We start from the raw sequence: 11,118 nt of genomic DNA, 5'->3' as shown, positions 1-11,118 counted from the left end.
CTGACCTGAACCAAAGTTGGTGGAAGTGTTATGGATTAGGCAAGAATGAAATAATTTGATTTTGAGAGTAATCTGTCGAAGGTCAGAGTCACAGGGCAAAGTAAAATATTTGTCCATAATAATGGTTGCTGGAGGCGGATATTGCGCTCTTGGAGTGTTCCATCTTGTTTGGTTTACCTTTACTAACGCCAGACTATTTTATTCAGCTGAGGGAGACTCTTACTAAAGAATGTTGCTTTTGGTAATGGAGAGACTGATTTCCCTTACTTGTTTAATTACCTGGAAGTGAACATCGAGTAATTCAATTGTCTAAAATTGCAAAAGTGGACGAGGTATTTTACTCGCTCCATTTTAATAAAGTTCAAACGTTTTGCTGGTGTCATTAAAGAAATGTTATACTCGTATATAACCGATTCTCAACACAGGCTGTGAAACTCGTTAATATGACTGACCTGCAGCATACGAGTATGATGTACACACTTTCGCACATTACCATCTGGGCATTAATGCCCAATTAACCTTTTTTTTTTTGGGGGGGGGGATGAAAGGGTGGGTCGGGGGGAGGGATTATAGCAGCAGGTGGCACCAGTGGACACGAGTGGCGTATTATGTTACACCTGCTGTGCCCACCACTTTGGTGAGCTGGAGCAAAAGACTAGCGCAATTTGTTATTCCATCACCATCCCAGTCCCGATCCACACCTAAGAGCTGGGATGAAGTAGGATCCACAAAAAAAGAAAGGAAGAGAATTCTCAAAAGTAGAACTAGCAAACCGCATGCGCAGCGAGGTGGACCAAACAATCATGCACGCATAATCCAAACTTTCGTAATACCCTTTATGCTGTCCTGTTTACATCCATTATCTCCTAGTGATTCCCAGACTTTTTTTTTTTTAATCAGGGGCGGACTTTCGGAATGCAAAATATAGTTGCAGCATTTTTTTTTTTTTTTTTTTTTTTTGATTGATAAGAAATACTTTTAAAAAACAGTCAACACCTAGCAGTGCTTTATTCATAACACTGCACACATCTGCATTATATTATTATTATAAGACATCCAGAAAGTATAAAACAATGCAGCTACTTAAAAACATCTATCTATATATCTATCTATTGCCAGACGCCATAATCCCGTAAGGGATGGCCATTTGACTTTGAGTTATTTGTTTACGGGAGGGGGCACTAACCCTCCATCAACCCACTTGTTGACACTTAGGGAGCATGTATGGTTATATGGTTACCACCCAGCGTTGTAAATGGTTTCTTGGCTTACAGGAAACCATTTGGCTTGTCACTTAATGTAAAGCCACCTGTAAAGGAAAGAAAAGCAATAAGAAGTGACAGGAAAGATGGGAGAAATGGAAGAGAGGAGGGCAAGCATAGAAAAAGAATGATAAAGTATGATTCATTCAAAAATATATATACTAAGTCAGTGAGAAGTTTAAACTTGTTTTTATGCGCTAATCTCATTTACTCATATATTAGGTCTACACTGAGACAAACAAGCTCTCATCTCCTCATCAACACAAATAAGCCTTTTCTTTTCCGGTCTTTGCTATTTTCAGAGCTGAAAATCCCTGTTCGCAACAATATATTGTGGAGAACTATAGAAGAAAAGATAATGCTCCTGAATAGACGCATGGACACTGTGTCTGGTTGTATTTCCAAAAAGAGTCCAGTGGCATAATCCTGTATTTCATTTTCAAGGTGGAATCACTTGAAATTCAGGCTTCTAGTGTCAGATTTGAACAATTGAAATTCGCAAAGGGATCTCTAACAGTTAAATTTTCCGTAGATAACGATGGGAAGTGCTGATCAAATTCTTCTACCAGTGTTGCAAGACGTTCCTTAATGTGGCCATGCAGTTCACTGGACGTTTTAAAACTTTTCACCGGTGGAAACACTTTGAAGTTACATTGCATCGCTTTTCTATGCCACAGGTGAAGCTTATTTCTCAAATGCAGTTACTTTGTCTGCAGTCATGAGGACACTGTCATGCAATATTAACACAATGTAATATTTACCTCCGCCAACGAAGTTGGAGGAGGTTATGTATTCAACTATGTTTGTTGCTTTCCGGAATCGAAAGATTTGGCAAGCATGTTGGTCATTTCTGTATGTCTGTGTGTCTATCTGTTTGTTTGTCTGTGCTGTACAGGTCACAATTTTGAGCCAATCATTCTGAAAAAAAAAAAAAAATAAGAAGAAGAAGGTAGATATCCATAAACCCTGGAAGCCTATTGTTTTTTATCAAAATCGGTCAAAGGCCCTGGGCTGGGTGGGGGGTTGAAACCCCTCAATGGCCGTGGGTCCGGAAATCGTCGGGACCCAGTGGCAGGCCTTGGCACCATTCTGTTTCAAATTTCGAAAATCGAATTTTTTCTTGCACCTAGCAATGCAGTTTTTAGCTTCCTAAACCCATCCCGTGCGTCGCAATGAAGCATGAAAATTTTTGACACATGACTGCATACATGCCGGTGGAACTTAGCAGACACATGACTGCCTACACGCCGGTGAAACCTAAGCACACAATCAGATTCATCCAACAACCGCTCTGCCTATGACAGTTTCATCTGTCTGTCTGTTTGTCCAGACAATATCTCCAAAAGTTCTCAATGAATTTCAGTGAACTTTGGTGGAAGGGTGGGCCACGGGCCAAGAAAGATTTTACAACATTTTGGGGCAGATCCAGATCCGGATCCTATCTATAATATCTCAAAAGATCTCAAGGAATTTCAATATAATTTTGTGGAAGGGTGGGCCATGAATCAAGGAACAAATGATTATATTTTGGGGTGGATCTGGATCCTATGTATTCCCTACAATATCTCCACGGATCCAGATCCAGATCCTTTTTAACACTTTTGCCGTCGGCCATGCCACGTTGAGTACACCGCTTCCCGTCCGATCAGCGAAGTCAAGCAACGTTGGGTCTGGTTAGTACTTGGATGGGTGACCGCCTGGGAACACCATATGCTGTTGGCATTACGTTCTCCCTACGTGTCGAGTGGGGTTGGTGGAGGATTAGTGCCCCTCCCTGTAAAACAATTAACTCTGAGCCCTTGGCCACCCCGTCTGGGATACATGGCGTCTGGCCGTCTTTGGATACGGATCCACGTCTAACCTGAAAGTGTCCAACCTGCTCTTTGGACATGGATCCGCATCCAAACAAAGAAATATTCACCATAAACCAGAAATTACATCTGAAGTCCTGAAATTTGGTTTGATATTTCCCTGATTGAATTTCCAGTTCGGTTGTTGTTGTTGTTGTTTAAAGATTTCCTGCACCTACAGTGCAGGCCGGGCCATACATTAGCCCGGTCAATGGGGTGTGGGCTGACTTTAAAAAAAAAAATGGGAAAATTCGAGAACGTGACCAAAAAACGCTTAGAGGAAAAAGTGGCAAAAACATTTTTATGCGCTCTTTCAACTTACACTCATCATAACTATTTTACCTTATGCAGTATCTCTTTCTTTTTTATTTCATCTTATTCTACAAAGTCTAAGTTTCCCAACGGTACAAAAACAAATCTCATCCAAATATTTTTGGATGAAAAAATTATTGGAATAGAAAAAGCTCGAGCACTTGGATTTGGTATAAACATTCTTAGACACACGTTCAACTTGTACTCATCACAGCTATTTTACTTTATGCAATATCAATTTCTTTTTTCTTTCTTCTTATTCTACAAAATCTCAGCTTTCTAATGGTATAAAAAATAATTAGTTAATCCAAATATTTTGTGGTGAAAAAAATGACCGGAAAAGAAAAAAACTCGAACATGCAGCAGGGCAGGAGGGAGGGAGAGCTGGGAGGGGAGAAAGCAGGAGGGTTCTGCTGGCTGTAGGGAAATGTTGCCAAACGTACGATTATTATCGTATATGTAAGATAATATTGCCTCTGGTGCAATGTACGACATTATTTTCTATTATCGTACGGTTTGTATGATAATATTGGGTTGAAAGCTAGCATGGCAGTACATTTTGTGGCCACTACCATGTGGAATGGTACGTAAAGAGAAAATTTTTAAATCCCAAATTCAGGAGGGTCATACGTAAAATGTACTCCCTCTATGCACGCATAGCTAATCATGGACAGTTGTTTCACAGTTTGACAGATGAGGATCTTAAGGGCTAATGTGATGGTGATCACTGAAAATACTTTTTTTTTATGGTCTTACTGAGTTATCATCTGCAAGAGTAAGCACATTTCTATGAATTATCTATTTAAGTTCAATGGACTGCATTCTGTGTCAGATTTTTCTTGAGTGGCACAAAGGCTATTTCTTTTCCTTGTAATATTAATTTTGTAATGAAGGATATGATTACATCATTATAATATTATTATTATGAGATTTTCATGGTATGCTCTAACTTTGATACAAAATAAAAAAGTGATAAATATACACCTAAGCATTCGTCAGTACCTTACAAAATTATGGTTCTGATGAAGATAACTGTAATTGATAATTTTTCAGTACATACACCAAGGTATTGGCGACAGTTTTGAAATACATCAGAAACTGAACACAAAAAAATGAACTTATTGGTGTACGATAATTCCAACGAAAAATTAAAAATTTGAAAAGCCGGTACTATAATTCCCATCTGAAAGTGTGACAACAATGCTGCAGGGGGGTTGGACAGCCAAAGTGTTAATGGCAATGGCATTGGCTGTGGTATGTGCTCTCTGAGTGCTTTCTAATTAACACAGCGTTTAACACAGTGAGACGACACCTTTGCACTCTTTAACCCGTCACGTCCCGAGCTATTTCGTACCTCTGACATCCCCCAATCCCGAGGTATTTTGGAAAAAAAAAAAAATTGGCTAAAAACCTCCGCTTTTGTTGAGAAACATCGAAAATTCATAGAGAAATCGCTCACCTGAGGTTTAAAATACTCGATCCAGGTACCAGTACCTCCTTACCTGACTGGGTTCTCTAACAGACTGGCACCAAAGAAAACGAGTTCTATGGGAGGGTAACTATTTCACACCACTCATAAACGGTATTTATTTATTTACTTGGTACGAATTTACATGTAGTATGAGAGTATATTGGTTTTCAAACAGTAATATAGGCATTATAAGCATTGTTTCACTCACTAACTCATCACCATACCTGACCTTCTTTTGCCACATTACCTGATCATTATTTCTGACTGTTTCTTCCTCTATTGCTATGTAAACTTTGTCCTCCACATTGTCATCGACTGGGGAATCACTCTGGCCCTGAATGTCTTTACTGGCCAGGTCACTGATAACAGGTGAATTGCCGAGACAATGGCATGAGGGGGGGAGGGGGGAGGTTATGTGGTGTAAGGCATTGTCCCTGCTTGGCATCTTGAAGAGGAATAGAGGAAGGTGTCCCGTGTATATGTACGAAAAATCACGCGCGAAAATTGAAAATTGTGCAAATTAGGGACCTTGCAAAAATTGTGCAAATTAGGGACCTTGCAATTGCACGACGTACCAGTACGTCGCCGGGACTGGCAAATGCAAAATGTTGCAATGTACCCATACGTCGACGGGACGGGGCAGGTTAATAAATAAATCACTAATTCTCACCATAATTTAATCACTTTTGTGCTGCATTAATCGCAGTACCTGACACTACATGAATCATAATGAAACTGAAAGCACTTCCCTCTCTCTGTATATAATTTTGATATATACATGAAATGCGTAGACATTTCTGGGAAAGATCAGCAAATTCTCTGTAAGAAGCATAAGCACATTTTGAATATTATATGTATAATTTACATTACTTTTAACTTTTCCTTATTATTAAATCTCATACAAAACTAAATAACAGTAAAATCTGAAAACTTCTGGAAAATTCTATGGGTTGCTGTAAATATGTTTATTATATTAGATCACTTGTAACAAAATAAATGAAGTACATAAGAGAATGGCCTCCATATTTTTTTTTTGGGGGGGGTACATGATTTTTAAAAATATATACATAAATTTTTAACTGTCAGAATCTTCCCGCTACACCTGCCATCCTTGCACCACACCGTTTGACAACCACTGTTTTGATGTTTTAATCAGCCAGACGCAGTGTCATAATAATTATGAACCAGGCTTTCATTCATTCTGGAAAGTGATGAAATTGGGTCAAATAATTCTACAAGATAAGGTGAAATAGCAAATATACAAAACACACGGATCTATTCACACTGTTTTAATTATATCAAAAAATATTAAAAATGAGCGTTCTCGGCAACTTTGTTGACCTTCCGAATACCGGTACATCCTTTTATTTGCCTATTCACTGAAATGCATTGTGTGTTGATGCGGATCTTGTGAATTTCAGATGACTGCAAAATAAATTGGTAGATTTTAGACATTGTGAAAAACTGAGGCATCTGTACAGTAATACAGAAAATGAGATGTCTAATCAGTGAACCAGAAATTTGCCTTTTTCTGAGGCCATCATTTTAACACGTCTCTACCACTGTTAAGGTAAAGATGTCTTTTACCGAAGATAAAAAAGTTCAAAACCGCCACATTTAGAAGGAAATGTGGAAAGCAGGGGTAGTATGCTCGTAAGTAACCAAGCAACAGTCGGGTAGTTTCGAAGATAAAGCTTTCTGGCTCCAACCTTTTCGGCAGCTGATGGAATTCGACACTTCACTGTTAATGTCAGAATTACCTTTGAAATGCAACTAAAATATTGAGGACCATACTCGTGGTGAGTGTAGCCTATACACTGTATATACACTGTATATGGCTAGTGAGGGAGTGATCGCCCTCTACCTACACAGATCAAAAGCCCTCGGGAGCAGGGGGGTGGTTGCTTTCTCAGGCAGAGGAACTCCTTGAGAGTGAAATGGCTGGGAAGCATGCCGGAACGTGACTGGCTACAGCATAGCTGGGTCTTTCGGGTGTGGGCAATCAGGCAAGTTAGCTGCCTACTGCGACTGCAACACAATGGCGAGGTGTTCAGGAAGTTAGCCAAAGAAACCTTGATGGACTCTGAAAGAACAATAATGGCCCCCAGTCCAGTGCAGCCCTTAAATGGGCAGGGGGTGCTAAGAATCTCATGGTTGCCTCAATTACAATCTAATTCCTTTGTCAATGCAAAAAATACAATTAAAATTGGTAACTGGAATGTGAGAACGCTAAATCATGATGGTAAAATCGATGAGTTAGTGAAGGTTTTTCAAAATTACGGACTTGATATTTGTGCTCTGACAGAAACTAGATTAACTGGAGTCGATAAGTTGGAGTTGGAGGATGGTATACGTTTATTGATATCTGGTCGACAGGACGGAATGCATTATCAGGGAGTAGGATTGTTGCTGGGTTGTAAGGCAAATAAGGCTTTATGTGAGTGGGATCCTATAGATGAGCGATTGTTATACGCACGGTTTAAATCAAATCATGGCAACATCAGTCTGTTTGTGTGTTATGCACCTACTAATGATGCACTCGATGAAAGGAAAGACACATTTTATGAAAAGTTGCAAGAAGGAGTAGGAAGGGTACCTAGACATGATGTTTTGATCTGCGTTGGAGACTTTAATGCAGTAATGGGCTGTTCAAATGAGGGATTTGAGGCATGTATGGGTAAGATGGGAGTTGGTAGTAGGATGAGTGAAAACGGAGTGAGGTTTGGAAGCTTCTGTCTAGCAAATGACTTAGTCATCGGGGGCACACTCTTTCAGCATTGCAATATACACAAGACAACTTGTGTCGCCGTGTGGAAAATATAAAAATCAGATTGATCACATCGCTATCAGTAGGAGGCATAGAAGTTCTCTGCTAGATGTTCATGTTAAACGGGGAGCGGATATTGGTAGTGACCATCAACTCAGCATTGCAAAAATAAGGTTTAAACTTAAAAATCAGAAGAAGGAAAAATTTGGTGTTGGTAGATACGATATTGTTAAGCTTAGAAGGGAAGGAGAAGAAAAGGAGGAATTCAGATTAGAATGCAGAAATAGGTTTTTGGTGTTGGAAACGTTGGAAGAGGGGGAGAGAAGTGTAGATGAGATGTGGGAGGATGTGAACAAAGTTTTGCATGAGACTGCTGAATGTACGATTGGAAGGAGACATAGATTCAGGAGAAAGAAATGGATATCAGAGGAAACGTGGGATATGATAAAAAAGAGAGGTGAGGCTAAATTGAGGAGTGAGATGCAATGCGTTGATGAACGAGAGATTGAATTACCAAGAGCTGCGTACTGGAGTTTGAATTCAGAAGTAAGAAGGTTAGCTAGGAGAGATAGAAGAAGATGTGTGGATGAAAAGGTTGCAGAGACTGAAATCTTAATAAACAAAAATGATGGACAGAGTCAAAGAATAGCATATGAATCGATTAGAGAACTGAGTGGTAATGCAGGTAAACGCAAGGAAATACCAGTTAGAGACAGGGAAGGAAATTTATTGACCAAAGATGGAGATATTAAAAATAGATGGAAAGAGCATTTTGAGACAGTTCTTAATAGACCAATACCACCAGAAGAGGATATGCCGTCTGCTCAGGAAGATTTGAATATAGAAACAGGAGAGTTGAGGCTTGCAGAAGTGGAGAAAGCAGTAAAACAGTTAAAGAATAATAAGGCACCAGGGGAGGATGGTTTATTTCCGGAAATGTTTAAAGTGGAGGGGGATAGATTAATAATGATCTTGACCAAGCTATTCAATAAGATATGGGTGACGGGGTTACTACCATCAGTTTGGAAGAATGGTGTAATTGTTAAAGTTCCGAAGAAGGGAGACCTGAGTGAATGTGGTAATTGGAGGGGAATCTCTTTGTCACCGATAGCTTTGAAAGTTTTCAGTAGAGTGTTGTTAAATAGGTTGGAGCCGGTGGTTGAGGGTATTCTGAGGGATGAACAGGTGGTTTTAGAAAGGGACGTGGTTGCAATGATCAGATCTTTATAGTTAGGCATTTGATGCAGCAAGTTAATGAAATGAGAGTACCGTTAAGTCTTTGTTTTGTTGATTTTGAAAAGGCTTTTGATAGTGTTTCGAGAGAGACTATGGGGAAGATCATGAGACATTATGGAATACCAGAGGAGTTTGTGAGGGTCATTATGAACATGCATGAGGACACATTTTGTAAAGTGATGGTTGATGGTTGTCTGAGTGATTCGTTTGAAGTCAAGTCCGGAGTAATTCAAGGTGGTGTTCTATCGCCTTTACTATTTATATTGGTCATTGATTACATTATGAAACGCGTTGGAACAGAAACCGGTGCAGGTATACTTTGGGGAGAGAACAGGAAACTTTTGGATTTAGATTATGCAGATGATATAGTTTTGATTTGTGATGGGCCAGATGATATGCAGAGAGTGTTGGACTGTTTGGTGAGTGAAGGTCGCAAGGTGGGTTTGGTTATTAATTGTGGAAAAACTGAAATAATCAATATGAATATGGAAAATGCGCAGGAATGTGTAATTGGAGGTATGGTTGTAAAGCAAGTTGATAGGTTTAAATATTTAGGTACTTATTTAGCCAAGGATGGTTCTTTGAACTTTGAATTCGAGGAAAGGTTAAAGAAGGCTAATCAGGCAATGGGAATGCTTAAAAATATTTGGAATAATAACAATTTCTCTGTGTATACAAAAATCAAACTTTATAAGGTAATGGTTAGGAGCATCTTAATTTATGGACACGAGTCTTGGTACAGCACAGTGACTATGGAAAATAAATTCTTGGTGTTTGAAAATAAAGCACTTAGAAGAATATTAGGAGTTAAGTGGTGGGAAAGGATACCAAATAGTAGAATTAGAGAAATAACGGGAGTGCAGCCAATCGATGAATATGTTAGATTCTCACGATGGAAGTGGCTAGGACATGTGTATAGGAGACAGGGAATAGTACGAGGTACACCAGGGTGGGTGGCACTTGGTAGGAGAGGTAGAGGAAGGCCAAAAGAGACGTGGGTGAGGACAATGAGACGGGAAGCTGGAGATGAGTGTTGGGGAGATCTTGAGGAGTTAGCGCAAGATAGGATGTGGTGGTGTGAGTTCATCGAGGCCCTATGCATCCCCGAGGGTGCCACAGGAAATGATTGATTGATTGATTGATACTCGTATTCCACTTAACTTAAAATGTTTACTTTCCAGCCCTTACTCACAAGGAAAATAATGCATAAGCATAAAAACTGACGACCTTAATGTACCTACCAAATAGGCAAAGAAGTCCGTTTTTGCATATATTATATATTCAGTTTCTATCTTCAGCTACATACAACTCGATATATTCATGCATAATTCTTTTACCAAAACCAGATGGTCGCTGCATTTTCATTCCAAGACATAAAATGTCGATACAAGTCTGCCAGGCCTGTACATTTGGCAATGGGGTTGGTGTATTTTCTGCACGGCAAAGATCTGGCTATCTGTCTATTGCCAGACGCCTGAATCCCGTAAGGGGTGGCCACAAACAACTCGCCTCCATGTCGTCCTGTCCCCCGCCATTTCACTGCCAATCTCCCAGTTCACCCCCCCCCCCATATACCTCACCACTTCATCCCTCCAATTTATCCTTGGCCTCCCCCTCCCTCTTCCCCTCACCACCTCACTCAATATACACTCTCCTTGTCAGTCTTTCGCTCTCCATCCTCTCCATTTGGCCAAACCATTTCAATGTATTTCTCCTAACACTTTCTATTACATCCACATCCACACCACAATGCTCCCTCACTTCCTCATTTGTCAGGCTGTCTCTCCATATGACTCCACATGCTTCTCTCAAATAACTCGTTTCCACTGCTCTCACTCTTGACTTGTGTCCTTCCAACAAGGTCCAAGCTTCATTTCCATACATTAGAGTTGGTATCACAATACTGTCATCCAGCGGCTTTTTGACTTCCATGCACACTTCCCAGTTTCTTATCACTGCTCTCAAAGAACCAGCAACCTTTCTTCCTTGTTGTACCCTATCAAGTTCTTCACCTTTTAAACTTCCATCCTTACTCATCACACTACCCAAGTACTTAAACGCACTCACATTTTCCATTTCCTCCTCATCCAACCTCACTGTACATTCAGCGACTTCATTTTTCTCGAAGACCATAACTTTACACTTCTCTATATTCACCTTCAGATTCCGTTTCTTACACACTCTCCCAAACCCATCCACCAAGCCTGGCAGCTCTCCGCC

At 40.0% G+C, this 11,118-nt stretch overlaps 1 non-coding gene across 1 annotated transcript; it reads left to right on the top strand.

Moving 5' to 3' along the window:
• The first annotated feature begins 2,865 nt into the window (after nucleotides 1-2,865).
• On the top strand, nucleotides 2,866-2,984 carry LOC145414820 (5S ribosomal RNA). The gene has a single exon (XR_013899972.1). It is a non-coding gene; the product is annotated as a 5S ribosomal RNA (ribosomal RNA).
• Nucleotides 2,985-11,118: the final 8,134 nt, after the last annotated feature.

The sequence above is a fragment of the Coenobita brevimanus genome, chromosome 100 (assembly GCF_032717465.1).
Source record: "Coenobita brevimanus isolate Jiangsu-jjx chromosome 100, ASM3271746v2, whole genome shotgun sequence".
NCBI classification, from domain to species: domain Eukaryota; kingdom Metazoa; phylum Arthropoda; class Malacostraca; order Decapoda; family Coenobitidae; genus Coenobita; species Coenobita brevimanus.
Note: the sequence above shows the minus strand (reverse complement) of the source record. Positions and strands in the feature narration are given on the sequence as shown.